Source organism: Rhinolophus sinicus, chromosome 16 (assembly GCF_057876585.1).
Source record: "Rhinolophus sinicus isolate RSI-liver-muscle chromosome 16, RSI-T2T, whole genome shotgun sequence".
Taxonomy (NCBI): domain Eukaryota; kingdom Metazoa; phylum Chordata; class Mammalia; order Chiroptera; family Rhinolophidae; genus Rhinolophus; species Rhinolophus sinicus.
Window position 1 is genome coordinate 186,865,259 of NC_142516.1, and position 22,950 is coordinate 186,888,208.

Sequence of the window (22,950 nt, forward strand, 5' to 3'; positions counted from 1 at the left end):
TGAACGATCATCCTCTAGTCTTTTCTAATCAACTGCCTTGACAAATCATTCCTTTTCCTGTCTGTTATATCAATATAAACCATAAAAATTAGTAAAGATTTCCAAATTAATGAGATCTAAGTAAAACTTAATTACCTGGATTCAGATATATTCAGAAACTATAAACAAGATATGATTTTCCAAATTTCCCAGTTTTCCCTCATTTCTTGACTACTAACCAGTAGTAAAAATATATCTGATTGAAAATATAGACAAAAAAAGGAAACATTCCATTTGGAACAAGAAATATACCTGATAATTTATTTTTTAAGTTTACAGGCCCACTTCACTTTGAAAATAAAAGGCCCCCCAAAAATCTTATCTTGCTCAGAATTAATATTGGGCTAAGTTTACAATTTCCCTTCAGTAGGAGCTCCAAAGCCTTGATTATCACACTCCACAGAGCATATAAATTAAATCTACAACAAACTTAGATTTCAAACAACAAATGTCCTTAGGTTAGGTCATAGGGCAAGTGAGCTGGCTAGAGAAGCAGGTCCTTGTAGAAACTTCTCCCGAGTCAGATTACTTTCAGGATATAACTTCGTAAGATTGCCTGAAGTACCAAAACTTGTAGATTCAACATATTCATATGCAAAATGATAAACTAACATCCCTAAATAGAAATTATTTTGAATCACTGAGGAGAGCTAGTATCTCTCTTGCTTTAGGACTTAATAATGTATGAAGACTGTGGATTTGATATTGTGCCATTTCTATAGAAAAATGTAAACACACTTTCAAAATGAGATCATTATTCAAACAAGAAAGAGCAATCTGTGTGCGACTACAGAAGGGGGTCTCTTAAGAACGACACAGTAGGACCTCACCTAATTCTATTTTAATAGACAGCATTCTTCTATGTGATGTTTCAAGAGGGAAAAAAACTAAGTACGCCACTGTAGGACTCCACTAGGGAATAAATTCCAAACGGAAGCCAACAAAATCAGCAATGCTGAAATGTCACAAAGGAACTCAAACGGGTGTTCCAGTACACATCTTTGATTGAATAAAATCATTTTAAAATTTTCCATAAGTACTTAAATTTTTGAAGATTCCTACTGAAAATCCTGTTATATTCAAACCAGAAGCAATAAATCTAAGTATTTTATATATAAATACCACTCTGAGAAATTCTCCTGAAATGTACAAACTAGACTATTTGCAATATTTGTTCTCAATACTAAATTATTAAATGAGCATATACTAATTAGTTTTAAAATTTTCTAATACTGAAGAAAAAGGGAAAGCTACACCAAATCATTTTTAAGCAATGAAACAGAAGGTAACACATTTTTACAGAGACTATGATTTCTATTCACTTGTGTTATAACTCATCTGAAGTTGAGTGTGTTAATTTACAGATTGGCAGATTACTCATAAAACAAGACATTCTACTCTAAATTGGATGCATGTTGTAGTATCTTTTTCCTATTCATCTTTTATCACTAGTTCTTGCTGGTTCTAAGGCACATCTATAAAGAAAAATAATTTCTCACAAATGCCTCCAAGTGTCCAGAACAGCCCCAGCTGGCATTAAGAAGAAAATGAAAGAACATCCTTCATAGAAGCAGTGAGTTTTGTATCTCCAGTCCTAGAAGAATGCTTGGCACACTGAGTTAGGTAAACCCAGTGCATGTTTACAAACACATGAAGTCTACTGATGAAGAAACAAAAAGGAGAACTGTGTTAAGTGGCTGACGGGTATCTAAAGTAGACACTGAAAAGTTCAACTTTTTAACCCTAAAGAAAATAAAAAGCTATCAAAAGTATTACTTTCACAGATTACTTTAGGGGGTCAGCTTCTAGGATTCATTTTAGAGTATGGTCAGCAAAAACTTCAAAGATATTACCCTCAGATGATCCCAATTTTAGCTAAATTACAACACCCAGTATAGATTTTCTAATGTTCTCTTTCGAGATATAAAATTAGTAAGAAAACAAACCAGGCACTGCCAGAACATCCAATTTCAAATTTTCAGTTTTAAAAAATGAATGATATTGCCAAAAAGCAAACAAAAAAGCAAAACCCAGCTTCCTTAGAATTAGCCAAGGGATTACATTGGCTCTGGAGGAAAAGAAGACGATTTCTAAACCACCATCTAGTATATACTGTCAAATGGGATGTACCTTAGAAACAATAAAATAGGGAAGAAAGCTTGGAGCTTTGCGGAATGCATAGCATTATGAGGATACACAATCACGGAAAGCAATTCTCTAAAATGGAAGAAAGTTGTAATGAGAATGAAAAACCCTACTGTAATGTTTTAAGAACTCAACATCTAACCAAATTCCAAGATTGATCAATATATTTTCTCGTCAATCTTTTGGAAAAGATATTATCCAAAAATGTTATTAGGATCCAAAATGTTATTTCACTAGGTTTAAATGTCAAATATTTGTTACAAGACAGATAATAGAAGCTAACCCAAGTGTATCTTCAGGTACCACTGAGTTATACTAAGATGAAGAAGTAAAACAAATAAAAAAGAAACACACAATACATTTTTATAGTAGTTAATCCACTATAAAATAAAAGATAAAAGTGATCATAAAAATATATATCAACTATAAGAAAGTCAACTTCAGGGTCAAGTTGCCTTTAACAAGACAACTTCAGGGTTAAGAAGACTAAACACAAAAATATTAAATTTGCCACTGTCTCCTCTGAATGAAAAAAAGTTTCTATATTTAACAAAAATAAAACCTTAATGAAAGTAATTTCAAGGAAATTACTCTGGCAAGTTCTTTTCATAATTAACCTCCCAACCCATTACCTTTACCTCTCTAGCATCATTTTACCGGTTTATTTTGAAACTATAAAATATCTGGCTTTTTTCTTATAATGACTAACATATACTGAAGTACACATAAAGTACTGAAAAACAAAAGGGTCATATTTCTACCACACTTTTTATTCCAGGATCTCGTGTTGTGCTACATTCTTGAGTGTATTCAGAAAAAGATGAATATAAAAGACTATAAAAAAGTTAACAGTTTATGAATCAGGCTTCCTTTACATTAATTCCTTTGTGATTCTTATGCATCAATGACAAGAAATATAACATATCATAAAACAACAAAAAGATGTTAAAAGAATTAAATTTAAAAAGTTCTTTTTAAAGCAAGAATCATCGGTGGATGCTAAAGTTAATGGGTGGAAGTATGATGAGAAACAGGACATTACACAGTCTCAATGTATCTCCCCACAAGACACTTGCTACTTATAAAGGGAAAAAGAGCCACTTAACAATGTAGAAACCTGACACCTCCTTAACCAAACATCTCCTTAACCAAATGATCAAGAAAACATCACCAGTAATGGGACAAATCGCTATCATGTACATATATCCTTATATGATGCACTGGTAATGACACATCAACTCCTGGTATCCTTGCCAAAAAATGCTAACCTCAATTTGATCATGAGAGAACATCAGGCATTCATTCCCACTAGCTCGTACTTCCAAAGAGTTAGGTCAGGAAGGCCAAGAGAGTGCAGCAGCAGCCCAGACTGAAGGAGACTCAGAGGATGTGACAATTAAGCACAAATGAGATCCTAGATTGACTCCTGGGCCAAAAAGGTCATTTAATGGAAAGTTTACAGATTGCTTAGTATTAATTACTGATTTCTATATTTGTTCTATGGTTATGTGAAATATGAATGTTAGGGAGAGCTGGGTGAAGGTAACAGGAACTTTTTGTAGTATTTTGCAACTATTTGGTAAGTCAAATTATTTTAAAACAAAGCTGGAAGTACAAAATAAAACCAAAGGTTCTGAGTAAGGTACCATATTTGACATACCTATAGAATATCCACTGAGAAGAAAATAAATCGACATTTTTTAATTGATATGAAAAGTTTACTCCAATCTTTCTTTAAAAACTAATCCTAGTGGAAATGACAGCATTATCTCATGTTCTGTACTAATATCAAAAAAGTAATCAGATGGTGATCGCTTTGCTTATGTTTAATTTCTTTGGTAAATAGTTCTCTACACAGAGAGCTTGGATTCAGAAGAATGTAAGTCAGAGATGAAAAAAGAAAATCTCAACTACAAACACACAAACTGAATGATGTTTTCGTTAAACAACTAATGTGGAAGTTAACTTTAGACTACAGCAAGCATATGAGAGAGTAGGTAGATTAAAAAACCAAAAGGTCTTCAAATTCAAATTATCATTACGAATTTTTATTCCTGCATCATAAAAATGGAAGGAATAAAAAATTCTGCTTTTTTCTTTAAAAATTTCCATAGGAAATAAAGTTTAGTGCCATAAATAGCCCTCTTGTTTGTTTTTTTTTTACTAAAAAACAAATGGCAAAATTCCCAAATAATTTACCTTATAAAATCAATTACAAATAAATATTCATAACCTTTTGTTTTATTTTTAACATATGTTGAGAGCTTATTATATGTAATGTATTGTGCATTTTATATATATTGCCTCATTCAGTCTTCACAATAACTCTATGGCATATACTATTATAAGCATCCCAATTGCACTGAAGTGGAAACTAAGGCACAAAGTAGTGAAGTAACTCACCGAAGAACATATGTGTAGTAAGTTATAGAGCAGGAAAATCAAAACCAGTTAGTCTCTAGGACTCTTGAGTTTTAACTAATTTTATACTTTTCCAAATCATATTATTTTTATTAACAGTTAAATATTGTCTTTTTAATAATTAGTATATGATAAATGCTAGAATAATAAACATTCTGTTTTAAGTAGAATTTTGAAATTATTTCCTTCAATTTCATTTGAACAGATCAGTTGACAGTCATGTGCTTTGCCATTTCTATCAACCTATGAAAGTTTGAGAAAGCAATGAAACTTAGAAGTAAACTGTAGCAAAACAGTATCAACAACATAAATAATCTAGGAACCCATGCTTCTGTTAAACCTGAAATGACTGTACCTGAAAGTATGTAGAAATGGTAATCAGAAATCCCTCTCATCTTTTAAGTACCACAAAAAAGCAAGATGGTGACAGGTTTTTCCTAATTGGAATTCCTAGTTTATATATTAGCTATCTATTGACTTGCCTAATAGAGAAATACATAGGATGGTCCTTTAAATGTATGAGAATTTCATAGCTTATTCTTACATTATAAAAATCTTATAAATTCAATTATCTTAATGTAATTTAAACATTACATCTACAAATTTAAATCATCATTCTCTTATGAGCATGAGTAAAATAATAATCTGGCAATAACAAACTGAATTTTATTCTCTGCTGATTCAGTGCTCAATTCTGCTACCCAGAGAACAGTCTTTAGTTTCTTACCGAGTATATAGTACTTTACATAGATGTTGTAATTGTCCTGAATTATAATATATTTTTACAATTATTTACAAATAGCTTACAATATATCAACTAGAATTCTTCTGTACGTAAAGACAAGACCAAAGGAAGGTCATTCTCTTCTTCATCTCAATTTGAGTCTAATAAAAATCAATATAAATATAATATCAATGCAAATATGGTAGTAGAAGCACCCAACACTTTATGTAAGAACAGGGTACTTTCCAATTCTTTCTCAATAAAATGGGTAGGCTTCTTAAAAGACAGGACAGATATCTAATCACAAATAACGTCTTTTATCTAATCTATTAATGAAACTTGTCTGGCCAGAGTCCGCAGTGTCAAAAAGAAAGCCAGAACCTCCAGAGCATCCACAAGTGTTGGAGACGGCGTCCTGAACTTTAGGGCGCATGTCAGTAAACTGTCAGAACTTAAGAAAGGCTGTGTTTCTCAACTACTCCTCAGCAAGTCCATTTCTTTCTAGACAGTAATGAGACTGCAAACAGAAAAATGAAAAATGCCCGTCCTCATATGCTATCCTGACTTTAAATCCTGGAAAAATACTGTAATCCTGGTATTTTACTGACCATTCACAGCTTTCATAGCTGATTCTAATTTCCAAATATTTTGGGAATAAGACTTTTATAGTCACAATCCACATCTTGAAAAGGAAAACACTGCCAAAGAGAAAACGGTGAAAAGTTATGAAGGGAAAAGGCCACTACCACCATCAAGCTAACAATTTAGGAAATATGATTTGATGTAAGAGCTATGTGAAATTTAGTTAACAACATATGGGCCATCGATAAAACTTTGTAAAAGCTACAACAAATCTTGGATTAAATCCCCAACTACAATACCTCAAGTTCTCAATTTAACAAATGAGGAAATTTCACATGTGAATATACTTCCATTAAAAAATAACATTTACGTGTATCACTTCACATTTTAATAAGTCACTTCCTTTACATTTTATTCAGAAGTTAATACTTGATTATAGTACTTCTAAGTAGGAAAAAAACCTCTTTCTATTCTTCCTTCAAAACTGGAATCAAATATCTGAAACTATCAAATGCACCTAGTATTTTAAAAATTCTAACTTCTGCAGTTTTAGGATGGTCTATCTTCAGACTTTCCCGAAAGAGCCCAAGATCCCTTTCTTAATACCCATGTATCTTCAGAAACATCTACAATAACCATTCTTTTCGCCCATTTGATAAATCTTTAATCCCCAAAAGACTTCATTTTCCTCAGAATTTGACATCCCTTTTTGTATTTCTTTCTGTTTCCATTTCTCAAGTAAGTGTAACATAGGAAATGGATAAATAGGAGACAAGCACATTCAATTGGCTTTTTTACTTTGTCAGCAATGTCAAGCTTTAACTAAAACATAAGAAACACAAAGTAAAGTTAGTAAAATGTTCTGTGTTAATGCCAACCAAAGCATCGAACAAACACTGATTAGCTTCCTTATCTTTGAATGTTTAATGAGTTAACTAGTTTTTCCTACGGTATTTAATTTAAGGATTTCCCCCAGGAATGCATTAACTAGTATGAAGTCTACCGCTAAGGTCTGCAAACCATTTATGACAACAGGGCCAAGGAAACGAGGCTGCAAATATGTCCGTGCTGCACTTCTCAAAACGTGTTCTTAAACTTCTGGCAGATGGTTCACTCTGTGTATACAGTGGTACCTCGGTTTTTTAACTTAATCTGTTCCGGAAGACCGTTCAAGTTCTGAAACGTTCGAAAACCAAGGTGCCGTTTCCCCATAGAAAGTAATGCAAAATGGATTAATCTGTTCCAGACCTTTAAAATCAACCCCTAAAGCTGCAAATTTAGCATGAATTTTACTATCTAATGATACCATAGTTCCATAAAATTTACGGCATTCATAAACCGAAACGTTCGTCAAAGGAAACGTTTGAAAACCGAGGTACCACTGTACTTTCGCGTGACAACAATTATACTTTTATTTCCAATATAAATCAAATACTTACGGGCAATAGGGTAGGAGAGCAGAAAAAGGAACTGTTAGAGTAGAATAAATGTAAAGACGGGCTCCAATTGAAGACTGCCATCACTCAAATATATGACCCAGAACATTTCTCATATATGAAATGAAGCCAGTTAACATTTTCCAAAGTGTGTTCCAAGGAACACTGGCTCTGCAGGACATTAATAGGTGTTACACAATCAAGAGAGTTGGAGTTAATAAAGAAAATTGTCTCCTGCAGAATTTCTCAGTCTTTAATAAATTAAATTGCCATGTCAACTTCCAAGATGTATTTAACAAAAGCATTCCCCGAAATTCCTGGGCGCTAGGACTATTTTTTTTTTTTTTCACTTGAACTCGTATTCCAAAGGCACTAGAGTTTTGAAACTTTTACACTAGATTTGAAAATCCAGTTCAATGAATCCTTCAAACTTAAAAACAGGTAATGACTCATTATCTTATTAAAAACAAACTGATTAATTCCATTCATTCTAAGGAGATAATCTGCAGTCCCACATGGGACTGAGTGTGAACAGATGGTCCATAGGGCACTATGCCCGTCTATAACAATCTTTACAATGAAAAAGTTTAAAAATCACTTGATCAGGGAAATGGTTCTATTTTGGAGTATTAACAAACTGCTGCACGACATTCCATTTCCTTCTAAGTACCCCCTGCCCCCATTAAAAAAAGAGAGGAAGGTGTGCTTTGTAGCAACTTTTGTTTCTGTAAATTGAAGAATTTTGAAGCATTTCTCAAATAGTCAGATACAACCCAGTCCTAGCAGCCTGGGATTCCACAAAAGAATCCCTGATGCCTTCATTATATATAATAAATTCACTTTCTCTTATGCATCTAGAATGGTAGTACTAGGTATACACCAGTCTTAGGAGAAGTGAGAACGTAGTCCCTCTTTCCTTGTAGGAATTAATTCTCTTACAGAGCCCCAGGTGAGAAAAACTGTACTAAAAATGTCACGAAGACAAAGCAGCCCCGGCTTAGAAGGCTGCCGTATGTATCAAGTCTCTGACTGTGCAGGCAAGCTTTGCACTGTAAGTTGCAGTGCTGAAGAAAGGACTCATCCTCAGGTGGCTCAGGAGTAAGAGCAGCTCTCCTTTACAAACGAGAACCGAGCTCGGTGCCTGACAGACGCTATCGGCTGACTCCTCCCAACAACAGTGCCAAGGGCAGCTATCACTCCCGCTCAACAGGGAAGGAAACTGGGCTTACACTTACATTTACCAAGCTCCTACGATGAAGTGGTAGCATACACAAGGTCAGATACCAGGTCAATGCCAAGGCTCATTAATCTACCTCACTATGCTCTGTGCTCACTAATCTATAGCCTAGATGAATCAACTTAATAAAAAAGCTGTCACACACACCATATACAGAATAACAAGTAAGCATAATATAACTTAATTTAAATTATGGAACATGTGACTAAGATTTATGTTACATTACTATCAAATGATAAATTAAACTATTATGTCCTTTAACATAGATCTTTACTGTGAACTACAAAAAAAAATTCAATTGCTTTTAAAGCTCCAATGTTTATAAATCAATCAGGAAAAATATAATGAAATAACGGAAAGCAGTTCTACTTGTAAAAACTTTGAATTAAAACAATACCTAATGCAACTGCCTTAGATTAAAAACAATAAATTCCTCTATGAGCAAAAAGACAAAGGTAAATCTTGTTTCTCAACTTTACATAAAAGAGTTCATATAAATTAGCATTTTCTTGTTTCAGTAATAATCTGCAATATGAATATAAACTATAAGAACTCAAAATTAAAGGTCTGAGTCATAAAATATATTATCATGATTCAACTGAATAAAGTGAGTTTTCTACTTGAAAAAGTATTTTATTGTAATTTGATCACATTAAGCATAAAAAACCCAAATTTCAACAGCTTATAGTAAAAGCTCACTGAGACCAATGGAAGGCTACAGATCTAATCTACTGAAATGTTCGTGTCACAAGACTATCTCTATATTAACTTATTATTCAGAAACTGTATTCTACTTAAGCAAATTTTCCAAATTTAAAATTTCTTCTTCAGTAAAAATTTGGAAAATGTAATTATTTTGGGTAGAAAATGCTTTCAAAATGTAGTAAGAGAAAATAGCAGACTGACAGGCTCACCATTGGGCACATCATGGCCCACTCTCTAACAAGGAATCTGTAAGGCCAAATGCCTCCATACTAGTCAACTAGAAACTGCTTTTTATCACTGTCAGCTGTCACCTCTTGCAGCTTCTCCGTGGGCCAGGGCAATCACCAGAATGGTTAAGAGTGTAAGTAAGCTTTGGAATCAAATCACCTAATGGAGTATCAGTTATGTGACCAAGTTACCTGACAATATTTCATCGATAGTAATATAACAGCCAATAATATATAAAAGAAATTTTAGAATCTGTCATACATACAATCCTCAGCACCCTATGAATTTGTCACAAATCTTATATAAATTTCCAAAACAAAAGATCTAAAGAGGTTGCGAATTCAAATACTATGCATCTTTAATAAGCATTAAATACACTTGTTCCTAGAAGGACTGGGAAGCAGTGTCATGGTTTGTTATTACTGGAGTTCAGGAATGGAGGCAAGAAACTAATAATACCTAGTTTGGACCTATCCCATCGTCTCATTCTCGATCCAGCCTTCCTTCCTGGAACCTTAGAATAGGTCAAATTCCTAATAATAAAATATAACCATTGTACAAACATACAAATCCTGCTGTCACTTGAGAGAATAACTGGGAAATAATGTTTGGTGGATCCCCAAAGTGGAAAATAACACACTGAAGATGAAGAACAGCTCAGGATTCAGCCAAATCCCTTCTTCCGAGGTTTTACAATAACATGGAGCATCCACCAAAGATAAGACATGGCTCCATGCTTGACTCTAGAAGGGAAGTCAAACTACAGTGACAAAGCCTTTTAAGAGACGAAGAAAGGAAAGATCCGACAGTTGGTGGCTTATCAGCACCTGAGCTGTGGACAGCACTACAACCAAAACCAGGGGTTTTTCTCCATTCACCTCACTCACCTTGCACCCAAAAAACTCTTCAACAAACAAAAATCAAGCAAAAGCGATGACTTAGAAAAGCAGCATGTTTTCCAAAATAACCTTGTTAATAAAGTTTCACTGAATACTATCTTTAAAAAGTAATTTTAAAAAATAAGAGTATTTCCTCAACAGGAAGAGAACCCTTCATTGTTGAAAATACCACAAAACTATGTAAAAGCACACAACCAAGAAAACAAAATTAATTTAACATTAAGCATATTAAAAAAAAACTCCTTCATGAAAGAAAGTGGGTTGGGTTATCCATTTCTTAAAAAAGAGAATAAAAACATCTTAAGTGACAGAAATCAGCTTCTCTTGATACATTTGATTTACTGTGTTAAGAAAGGTAATTAATAAAAATATGTCAAAGAAAAAATTGGCGGAGAATGTTTATCATAGTGAAATATTTAAATCAGTAATTATCTACAAAATACCTTGTGCAGAGTTTAACTACGATGCCGTTTATTCATCAGTCATTTCACTAAAAATAAAAATATTTAATAATTACCTAAATCTTGGCATCTATTAAGGACTTTTCATTTTGCTATGGAAAATATTCTCTGCAATTTCTATCTGTAGAGATCTAGCTTTTATTTATAACATGTTATTAATTTCTTATAGAATAAACTTACTAGCCTGAAAGCTGGGAAAATATGAAGCCATGGTCTTATTTTAGAATCAAAAAAAAGCAACATGGTCCAGTAAAGTGATTTGTCGATAGTTAAATGATACAGTGCAGGCAGGTACAACTAAAAAGATGATCTCTTCATACGTGTCCACAGCTCAGTAAGTAACACCATTTGGCATTTGTTCTTTATGTCTATGCTTCCTTAAAATAATATAGCAAACATAATCTAACTTTCAACTGGTAAACATTCAATACTGTATCATGAATCTTTCAAGTTTTCTTAAAATTTGTAACTCCTACTTTGCTGTCAGGCTATAAAACTGGTACTTTCCAAGTGTTACCTTAAATGCCTCAGAATCCCATTTATTTTCCTTCCCCTCCTTTGTCTGCTTTAAGATGATAAAGCTAACAAACATAAGACTTAAAAAAAAAAAAAAAAAAAAAAAAAGTCTAAAAAAGGACCAGAAATGCAATGCAAAAATAGCCAAGAAAAAAAAAAGAACCCAAAACTCCACATGGCTTTATTTTGTGATAACAATTTCAAGCAGTTCTGGAGGCCTTTACATTCCAGAGCTTGTTCCAAAGGATTAGGTTACCAGTGTTGAACCTCTGTCAAGTGCAGTGTTACCATGTGTGGACCGGGTCCTCAGCTCCTTCGCTTTCCTAATGAGGCCAAGGTCACTGATTCAAACCATTATCTCAGACTGCAACCACAGAAAGAACGTGCCTCCATTTCCACCACTGACAGAAAAGGAATCAGAGTTCTCATCCTCCAGTACGGAACGAAGCAACCAGACATCCCAAGTCAGCATGTTCCTAAACACAGCACTGACCAGGCCACTACACAGCACAAAAGTCCATGTCCCATGAAGTCCAGACTTTGCCATCTTGCCTTTCGGCTTTCGGCTTTCCAAAGCGAGCCTTATCGTCTCCATTCCTGTACAGACACAACCCCCCTACCAACTTCAACTGCGTCCTGTGTTCTTTTCTATAAATACTCTCCATGCCTTGAACCTTTGTGGTGTAAGCTTGCTCTACTAAGATGACTTACTAACCCCTATAGCTAAACTTCTCTCAAATGTCACCTCCCCAAAAGCAAGAGACCTTTACCTTCTGACTCCCAATACCGCTTTATTATCTCTCATAATATATCATATCCTACTTTGTCATACTTTTCCCATTTATTGGATTTCTATTTCAAGCCCTTCTCTAAAATGTTTCAAGCAGCTTAGAGATCAATATCGAGAACTGACTCTGGGTGGTGAACACACAATGCAATATACAGATGCTGTATTATAGAAATGTACACTTGAAACCTATATAATTTTACTAACCAATGATACCCCAATAAATCTAATAAAGATAAAAAAGATAAATATAAGTATTACAAGATAAAACAAATTATAAATAGGTGGAAAAAAACTAAAGCAAAGGACCAAAAATAAGGACAATAATATATAGAATCTGTTACTTGTTATCTTTTTCTGTGTATATGCATGCATATTGTATTTATATTTGTGTACACACACACGCACACACACACACAGAGTCATTCTTGAATTCAACTGCAGGCTCTCCTTGAGGATAGAAATAGTGCTATACATATAATTATTAAATAAATTACATTCTTTCAAATACCTAGGAGACTTTGTAATCTAAGGTCAACTTCACAAAGTCCTTTTAAAAAATTATATCTCTTTACATGTATACCCAAAGATATGTGCATACATTCTCAAAATTAAAAAATGGCAAGCAAACTGAAAAAAGGCACCAATATATACAGGAGTGAGTTAGTTTTGTGGCACTTTAAATGTCAATAAAATAATCAAATTACTCACATTTAGTGTCAATGATAGCATCAATGCTTTTCAGATTTTAAACAAACATACCATTTCCTTTTTTTGTTTTTTTTTAGTATTTATGTTATTTTTTTATTAGTGTCAGGTGTACAAAACAATGTAGTAGTTACACATTTACACACCTCACAAAGCATATAACCTCCCTCCCCCAATCTACTACCCTCTGACATCGAATACAGCTGTTACAGTTCCATTGACTCTATTCCCTATGCTGGACTCCACATCTTGTGACCACATATATATTAAATTATAGTTGACATTCATTGTTATTCAGCGTCAGCTTCAGGTGTACAGAGCAGTGGTCAGGCATCCACACCGTCCCTGAAGCGGTCTCCCTAATGAGACAAGTGCCCATCTGACACGATACCATTTCCTTTTTGATAGAGACATAGGAGTGCTCAGGGGATAGGAAGAAACAATTCCTCCTCTTTCCATTATCTGGAAGAGGGTGGCAATGGAATCTGGTTAGTATGAAAACAAAGCAGGCAAAGGTCTCTACAAACGACTAATGCAAAGACCAATCCTAAAATATTAGTTCACACTCATTTGGATGTCTTTTCACTACTAAATATATTTGGGACACATCTGTTTTGGATTAGACACAGATAAAGCTTATGAAAACATTAAATTGCCAAAAATCCTACCTGAAGATTATAACCACTCATCCTTCAGACCTTTAAAGCTGTGGTTATAGATAACAGCTTTTCTGGGAACCTAAGTTATTTTTTTTTCTTTTTTAAAATGAGAAGAGAAACATTGCTTTAAGGTAAGAGAAGCCAGGAAAGTGAACATAGTATTTTTATAAATAGAGAAATTTACTAACCAAAGGGAGCCTGTACGGAATCATTTTACAGTGGAAATCACTAGTCCCCTAATGTATGTCCTTCATTCATTAATAAAAGAAAAACAATTTCCTAGCTAGTCCGTCCTGCTTCTAGGCATACCCCCACCCCAATGCAAACCACAGACTCCTCTTATACTAATCTTCCTTGAACATCGTCTCTCAACAAGGGTTAAGGGCCAAATCACTCCCCAAGTCAACCTTCAGTCACTTCTGAGACAAACTTACTCTCAGAAGTCTGTTTCCTTACTCATGTCTAGAATGTTTTTCTTATTCCCTCCCATTTTTATTACTATTCTCCTGCCTGAAACATTTTCCTTCAACCCAAAACTTTGAAAAGTCAGTTGAAATAACACTGCTTTCCTGGCCTATCAAAGGTCAATTCTATCCCATCTGTGAACTTTGAATGCAACTCCATCTGCCATTTGGGAGACTAGAGTTCCAGTGACAGTCTGAGAAATATTTTAGAGCTCTCTGTCAGAGAATTCACTTAGCCCCTCTGAATCGTTCCTCCATCTACACTATAAACCAAGGGTTGAATGAGATCTGAAGATTTCCAGCACTAAATTTCTTATTCTTTAATTTCCTATTTCATGTAGTTTAAACTGTTATTTTGCACTTACATGGTCATATAATTTCCCCATGTATAACCTGTTTACACTCCTTGAGGACAAGAACCAAGTTTGATTCAGTCTTTATTATACCATTACCAGCCATAACGATTTACACCTACTCAATAACTACCCCCATCTGACAGACTGGTGAGGGGAGTCGGAGAGCATTTAACGTAACAGGCACAGTAACATCTGGGAAGGACTGAACCTTACTCTGCAAAAACAGCTGTGACACAGTGTGATGATAACAGGATGGCAAAGTATTTACAGTAATTATATCGCTGTCCTGGATATTCGTAGGGGTTTTTCTGCCACGTCTGAATTCACTTATTCTATTCAACAACTATTTCAGAACACACTGGCAGCCAAGCACCACCGCACACAATGGGAATGCAGGTAAACTAGACCGGGAAGGTCCCTGCTCTAGGGAGTTTAGATTCTGCATACGAGAGCAAGCTTCACATCCCCACCCACACTTTCCAGATCAAAACAGTAGGATTTGAGAATGGATGGAGGTGAGAAACACCTGCCTTTCACTGAGGAAACCACAGGACACCTGAGTTCTGATCATCTGCCGGAGACAACAGATCACAAAGGCCGGGAAGAGCACAAACTCTGGGACCTAAATCCCAGTTTAAGTCCCAGCTCCCACTTACCAGCAATGTGACCCTGAGTAAGTTACTTGATCATTCTATGCCTCAGTTTCCTTACCTGCAAAATGGGGACAATAATGGTACTTATACCTATGAGGTTGTTCTGAGAATGAAGTAAGTTGATATATTGTGGGGACAGAGCCAGGAGTGCAGTTTCCAGGCTCTCGGCCTCACATAGAAAGGTGCTGGCTCAGGTAGTAAATGGCCATCAACTGTGATTGCATGGCCATCAGCTGTGGCTAGTTGGCCGTCAGCTGTAACCAGTGAGCCACTGGCCACTAATATAACTGCTGTGGCTACGCTAACAGGAAATGGGGGCTAGCAAGAAGATGGTGGCTGAGTTAGCAAGCGCGGATTGCAGTTAGCACGGCGGAGTGCGGGTTGCGGATTGCAGAGAAGTGGCCGGCAGGTTGCAGATCGTGTGGATCCTGCTTCCTGTGTCTCCAACCCAGCCGCCAGCGAGACTATAGTGGTATGACTCCCCTACCTATGGCTCCGTGGGTGTTCCTTTTTGGCCTCACCATGTCCTGCGTTCTTATGTGGGGAGCGGGAGCAGAGACCCCGCCTGACGCCCCGCACGACATATATGTAAAGAGCTTAGAACAGTCTTGCATACAGTAAGTATCAAACCTTTCAACCACTCCTACTACAACTATCACTACTACTACTATTATTATTAAATTGGTGTGTCTATAAACAAGCTAAAAACAATACGTAACACACAGCAAGAACTCAGTATTTAACTACTGATCAAACAAATGAACCAAAGACTCTTTTCTTCATCTGTGAAAATTGAACAGAAGCATCTTATCAACTTTTAGACTGCTAGGACTCTAGAGGACATAATCTATTTCAAAGCGCTTTATTAAAAACAATCCCCCTCCACAAAATCATACAAGAATAAGGTTTTATTACTATCAGCACCAGATATACTATCATAGCCATATGATGACAAAAATATAATGCTAGATAGTATTTCAAATGTACATTTATACCCTCAAAGCATTCCTCACCACAGTCAATATGCTGTTTGTTACCCTGTGGATATATAACAAAGCCTTAATAGCCAAAGAAATTAGATAATTAGGTGACCTGGGAGAGAATGAAGTCTCATCAACAATGAGCAATTTTATAATCCGTCCATCTACAATTTACTCAAAAAAAGAATCCTCAGGCATGTACACAGGGTATCAGGAGTTCCTCAACCTGACTAGGGAGCTGATATTACAAAAATAATCTGGGAGACCTGGAAAAATAAGATGCTGTCTCATCTGTCTTCACCACATGAAGCTCACAGTAACTATTCTATGGCTCCATGGATGGGGACGGGCAATATCACTCACCATGATCGAAAGTTAATATTTAATAAAATCAAGCCACAGTAAATCTCCTCCCCAGTCAACACAAATATGGTTTTAAGTCAGGCAACCAGGTTTAACACTGATATGTCCACAAAAAGCATATGAAAACCGTTAGACTCAGAACTGGCTTCTGACGCTCACTGCACCACATCAGATTCCCGATTTCCCCTTCTGTAAAGGGATTCATTTTCCCTTCCCTAAAGGCCTCATCTCTTCATGCTTTTTTTACTCCCACTTAATACCCATCTATAACCAACTAAATGTACTGCTAATTCTAAGCACTGCCAAGCCTTGCCCACGGTTCCTTCTCCTTTACATAATCCATAACCTACTGATTTAATAACAAGTAACCACAATGACAACAGGTAAAATAGATGAGTTAGGAATTTTAAATACTTCATTAACTCAATGCTTACTAAACAGTTTAATAAAGAAAACTCTCTTAACACAAACAAGTGGCATTTGAGAAGTTAAATGTTTATACTTTCAACAGCTGAAACTGCACCAAAGGACTTCAAGGGAATATTGCTTAGATATTTATGAATCATTATATGCTAAATAGCTGAGCCAGGCAAAAGTAGAAAAAGAACACTGATATTCTAATTTTGAAATAAATGGGGTTTGTTTTGTTTTATTCAAGTTGGAGAAAATTTATTGGCATAAACATAAGTAAATACAAAATAAGCATAAACATAAAACAAAATGCTTATCAAAAGCAGCAACTAAGCATTGATTTTTTTTTTTTGGCTCACAAACAGCAAAAAGTAATCAATTCTCAACCATCTCTATTAAAGGAGAAAATAGTAATATCACATGATCACATATAAAGAACTTATTTACCTTTCAAATATATCAGAATAGAGTTTTTAAAGCTGTCCTTATGCCAATATTAAAAATAGATTTTCTTCATTTATTCATTAAGCAGATTTTTACTGAGTACCTACTGTCTGTGTGGCATGGACAGAACTGAACATAACAGGTACAGTAACATATCTGGGAATACACAGTAGCAAACCAAATATCCCTGTACTGAGACTTAAAATCATCAAACAGATTATTAATTACAAACTACAATAAGCATTGTACAAGAACTGGGTGCTATTAAACAGTATTAATTAATAAGCTAAATTTAGGGCCAGCCCGGTGGCTCAGGCGGTTAGAGCTCCATGCTCCTAACTCCAAAGGCTGCCGGTTCGATTCCCACATAGGCCAGTGGGCCCTCAACAAGGTTGCCAGTTCAACTCCTCGAGTCCCGCAAGGGATGGTGGGCTCTGCCCCCTGCAACTAAGGTTGAACACGGCACCTTGAGCTGAGCTGGCACCTTGAGATGAGCTGCCTCCCAGATGGCCCAGTTGGTTGGAGCGCGGGCTCTCAACCACAAGGTTGCCAGTTCAATTCCTCGACTCCCACAAGGGATGGTGGGCAGCACCCCCTGCAACTAAAATTGAACACGGCACCTTGAGCTGAACTGCCACTGAGCTCCCAGATGGCTCAGTTGGTTGGAGCGCATCCTCTCAACCACAAGGTTGCCGGTTCGACTCCCGCAAGGGATGGTGGGCTGTGCCCCCTGCAATTAGCAACGGCAAATGGACCTGGAGCTGAGCTGTGCCCTCCACAACTAAGACTGAAAAGACAACAACTTGACTTGGAAAAAAAGGCCTAGAAGAACACAGTGTTCCCCAATAAAGTCCTGTTCCCCTTCCCCCAATAAAATCTTTAAAAAAAGAAATAAATAAAAAATAAGCTAGATTTGGATTGGTGTGTCAGAGAAGGCCTCTCACAAGTTGACAGTTAGGCTTTAAGGAGGGATGGAGGGGAGGTGCCATACGGTATGTTCAGGCTAAAGGAACAGAAAGCCTAGAGGAAAAGGCAAGAATAGATGGCAGCGTGAGGAACTGAAAGAAGGCAGAGGGAACGCAGAAAGTGAAGGGAAAACATGACCTGTGAAGCCAGAAGTCAGCAAAAGCAAAAGGTAATTAACTTAAAAGAAATGGGAAGGCTTTTAGGGGCCTGGGGTGAGTGAGTGATCTGACTTTAAGAGTAGCATTCTGACTACAAGCTATAATACTAGGGAAAGGCAAGAACGTTTGCAACAGGCTAGTGAGAGGCCACTGCAGAACCTGACGTTTAGAGAGCTGAACGTGTTATCTTAGAGTTGTGGCACTGGAGCTGGAGGAAAAAAGATGAACTCAAGATGTATTTTGAAGGTAATGGTCAGGATGGAGAAGCTGAGGAAAAACGAGTTGTAGAGAATAACCCTCAGATTTTGAAAGTGAAGAACTAGAGTTAGAAACAATATTCACTGAAACGAGGAAGACAGGTGTCTGGTTGGCTCAGTTGGTTAGAGCACGGTGCTCATAACACCAACAGTGCCGGTTCAATTCCCACATGGGCCAGTGAGTTGCGCCCTCCACCACTAGACTGAAAACAATGACTTGACTTGGAGCTGATGGGTCCTGAAAAACACACTGTTCACCAATATTCCCCAAAAAAAATTTTAAAAAGAAAAACAAAAACAAAAATGAGGATGACTAAAGGAGAAAATTTGAGAGGTTAGGAGGTAAAGAAGCTAAAGTTTATGATCTGTTGAGGTTGAGGAACCTGCCTCAGAGGAGAGTTCTGAAGGCAGAAGCCTGCATCAGTCCAAGCTCAGAGAAGGGCGGGCTAGTGACACGCATTCAGGAGCTGACAGCATCCAGCCTGCACTGAAAGCCACAGGGCAGATGACTACCAAGGGCAAAGGTGGTGGGACGAGGACTCAGAAATCCAAAGAAAACCTAACACTGAGAGTCAAACAGAAGAAATGAATCTGAAAGAGACTGAAAAGGGGTGGCCAGAAAGGTGAGAAGACACTAAGAAAAATAGCACTGAAAGCAAAAGTGTTTCATTCAGGAAGGCGGGAAGAACAAAGATCAACCTGGCTTAATGACACCAAAAGGTCAAGTAAGATTTCCAGGTCAAACTGACTGGTCAGGAAAAAATTCTGGGGCAGGGGGTGGAACATGACACATGGTACGATGACCACAACATCTGAAGATATGTGAACTAGAAAAAAAGTCAACCTGGAATCTAAAACTCGTTAGTGCTTTAAAATAATGTAAACATGCTTTGAATTTCTTTCCCTCATGTCATCTTTTAACGAGCCTTTACAGCCTATTCCTACCATGACATATTCAACCCTAACAGCACAGTGGAACGGACACCAACCACCAGGGTCCTAACATTGCAGGACCATACACAATAGGTCATGCTTTGCAGCTTCATATTTTTAAATTAAACTTTCTAAACAAGAAAGAAATCTACTTGTTTTGCAAATCTGAAGCCAATGTTACAAAGACTTAAATTATTAGAAAATTAAAATGATTTTCCTGGAAAGATAATTTTCATACAACTTTCAAAATTAAAAAAATGTTAGTTAACATTACTTCCCTTAACATTTGAATACCTACTGCATTCCAGATATGCCACTGTGATGACTTTACCCATTGATTTCTCACCAAGGACTTATAGGTAAATGTTTGTATGTTCTATAATAATTCCATTATCTTTACAAATATACGTATCAACGAAGCCTGCCTTTTTTCATGTTTTCAGTGACTCTAATATTATATATGGACATCAGCCTCACCTCTTGTTGGCTTTCTAAGTAGCAGAAACAGCACTAGATTTTGAATTGGAAAAATGACTTTTAATCCTAGCTCTGCTTTACTGCTACGTATGTATGTAATCTTAGGCAACTGAATTGGCCTCTGTAATAAACTAAGTAAGCTTCAGTTTATTCACCAGTAAAACAGAAAAAACTTCATTCACAAAGTTGTTGAGTTGGTTAAATGTGATAATAAATATTAACTGAATCTAATTCTAACTTGTTTAATCACTTCTGCGAATTACAATACCGAGTTAGATACTATTCTTATTTCTGCTGGATACAAACCAAACAATCCCACTCTTAAAATGTATGTACTCTTTATAGACGAACTCTTGGAGCAATTACCTTATTAAAATTCAAATTGTTCTTACATTTAACAGCGCAGTATTCTACAGCTGAGACAGGTATGCAATCGTTAGTAAACACACACATCTATTTTACACTCCCTTCCTAAAAACCCTACTAAAATGACAGAAAAGGAATTTTTTTTTTAAGCTATAAAGACACAAGGCCACAAAAATTGAGAGAACAGGTGAAAAAACAATAGCAACAAAAATTTAGAAGCTGGAAAACAGATGGCTGAGTGACAAATGACTTAGCAAACACTAGAAAATCAAATCTTTGGCAAACAGTAGAGAAAGCCGAGAATAAACCCAATTTAAACTGTAAAATCCCCAAAAGACTCAGGAATTGGCAGTACCACGTACATCTGATGTGGGATGTGGGAGAGAGTGCTAAAACAAGGAAGATTGTTTAAAAGTCTCTTTAAGAAGCAACAAGCCTCACAGGTCTCAAATGCCCCTCCCCAAACCTAACAAAAAATTGAAAATATATTGTCTGGAAAATATGAAACACGAGATCACAAGACTGAGGAAATCAGATATAGCAGGAGGCAGGAGAACATACTAAAAACAGGGTGACTGAAGAAACATATATATGGGGCTGCTAAGACTCCCCCAAGACCTTTTTAACCCCATTTCACCCACCCTACCCGAAATGTAGATCGGCCTTCACAGCCATGCAGGAAATCAGAAGAGCCTTCTACAGGGAATCTAACCAGCTAGGAGGAAAAACGTGAAGTCACTGACATCAAAAGTCCTCCAACCAAACAGCCCAGCCAGGTAGTCACACAGTGAAGCTAACAAGACTTGCTGATAATTTCTAATCAGCATTTTACTGGCCTACTCTTACAACCACCAAACATCTAAGGAAAGGCTGTAAAATGAAAGATAAAGACCAAGGCAAATAAAAACTTAAGGAACCTGAAACTGATTAAAAAAATTAAAAATAAAAAACTTAAAGAAAAAAAGAAAAGCAAACAAAGGACACATCACACAGGGAGAAAAAAAATCTTCAAAAAAACACCCTGTCTGGGTTTTATATTCACACAGCTAAGGGAAAATACTATCATTTTTAGAACAGGATACTATTTAAAAGGAGCAAGGACAAAAACAAATGCTCTTGGAAACTAAATATATGATAACAGATGAAAACTCAGAAGTAGAGCAAAACAGAAACGGAGATAAAAATAGGAAAGAAAATATAAGAAAATTAGAAGACTAATCAAGAAGGTCCATTATCCCCATAAGAGGAGTTCGAGAAAGAAAAAAATGGGGGTCGGGGGGGTTGAAAATAGAAAAAAATAATCAACAACGTCATTCAAAAAAAAGTCCCAGAATTAAAAGATGCTTCCAGACTGAAAGGTCATGTCAAGTACTCAGCACCAGGGATGAAAAGAGACCCCACACTGGGATCTCCTCATTGTAAAATTTCAGAACCCTGGTAACAGATAAAAGCTTTCAGAGACCACTTAAAGAATGAGAGAGGGGAAGGAAGGGGAGCGTAAACAAGGGGAAAGAAAAGGAAAAACAAACATACACACAGGTCACACGCAATATATGAGGAATCAGAATGGCTTCAGACTTCTCAAAAGCAATATGGAAAAGCTAGAAAGCAATAGAGCAAAATTATAAGATAGTAAAATTTCCTAACTGGTATTCTTTACCTAACCAAAAAAAATCAACAATCATCAGGGTAAATAAACTAAAATCATTTTAAAACATTAAGCAAACCAAGAATGAACATGACCTGAGTCCCCAGAAAATAGAAGTCTAGAAGGCTATCAGTCCAGAATGGAGGTTAGAGGAATGAAAGAGAGATTTCCTCGGGAAGATAAAACTGGTAACAATACCTGATGTCTGAACATCTTGAGAGACATTTGATGAAAAGTTAAATTAGTGATAACTATAGAGAAAACTAGGGGACCAGGGAATGACAATGAACTTCCGCCAGATCACCTTATGAAAGCTAACGAACAGTCAAGTCACACTAAGGATGTCTCGTCTCCTGCAGTTAAGTGCAAGCAGACAACCAAGAATTACCAGACATCGGAGAAAAGGCTCTATCACAAAAGGTAAAGCCCAAAACATGCAAAAATGGGGGGAAAGACCTGAATTTAGAGGAAACAGACTACGCTGATACATGTAACTTGGGGGAGGGGGATGAGGACAACTAACGTTTCTATATGCTAAATAGTATATAGAAATATACATACGTATATACCATATATACCAGTATATTATATATACTAGATGGCTGGGATGGGATAGAAGGAGGCAGGCGAATGCAGGACCTTGTAGAAAAGGGAATCATATTTCACAAAAATCTTGAATAATCAATAGTGATATAACCGTAACTATTATGAGGAATGGGGTACTGGAAGAAGGGGACCAGCTGCGGAGGTGATGACAACAAAGTTAAATCTTCATTTTCTATCTAGGAAGTTAGTTAAGGCCAAAACATAAGCAAGAAGTAGTTTGTTTTTTAACACACACTTACATAGGGCATAGGAGTTAGACACAGTTCTCAGGGCTTTCCAAATTCCTTTAATTCTTATAACAAACCTATGAGGTAGGTACCA

General features: G+C 36.2%; 1 protein-coding gene across 7 annotated transcripts in view; it reads right to left on the minus strand.

The window, feature by feature from the left end:
- The window catches only part of TSC22D1 (TSC22 domain family member 1), a 124,395-nt gene that overhangs the window by 93,507 nt on the left and 7,938 nt on the right, over window positions 1-22,950 (minus strand). The window lies entirely within an intron of this gene.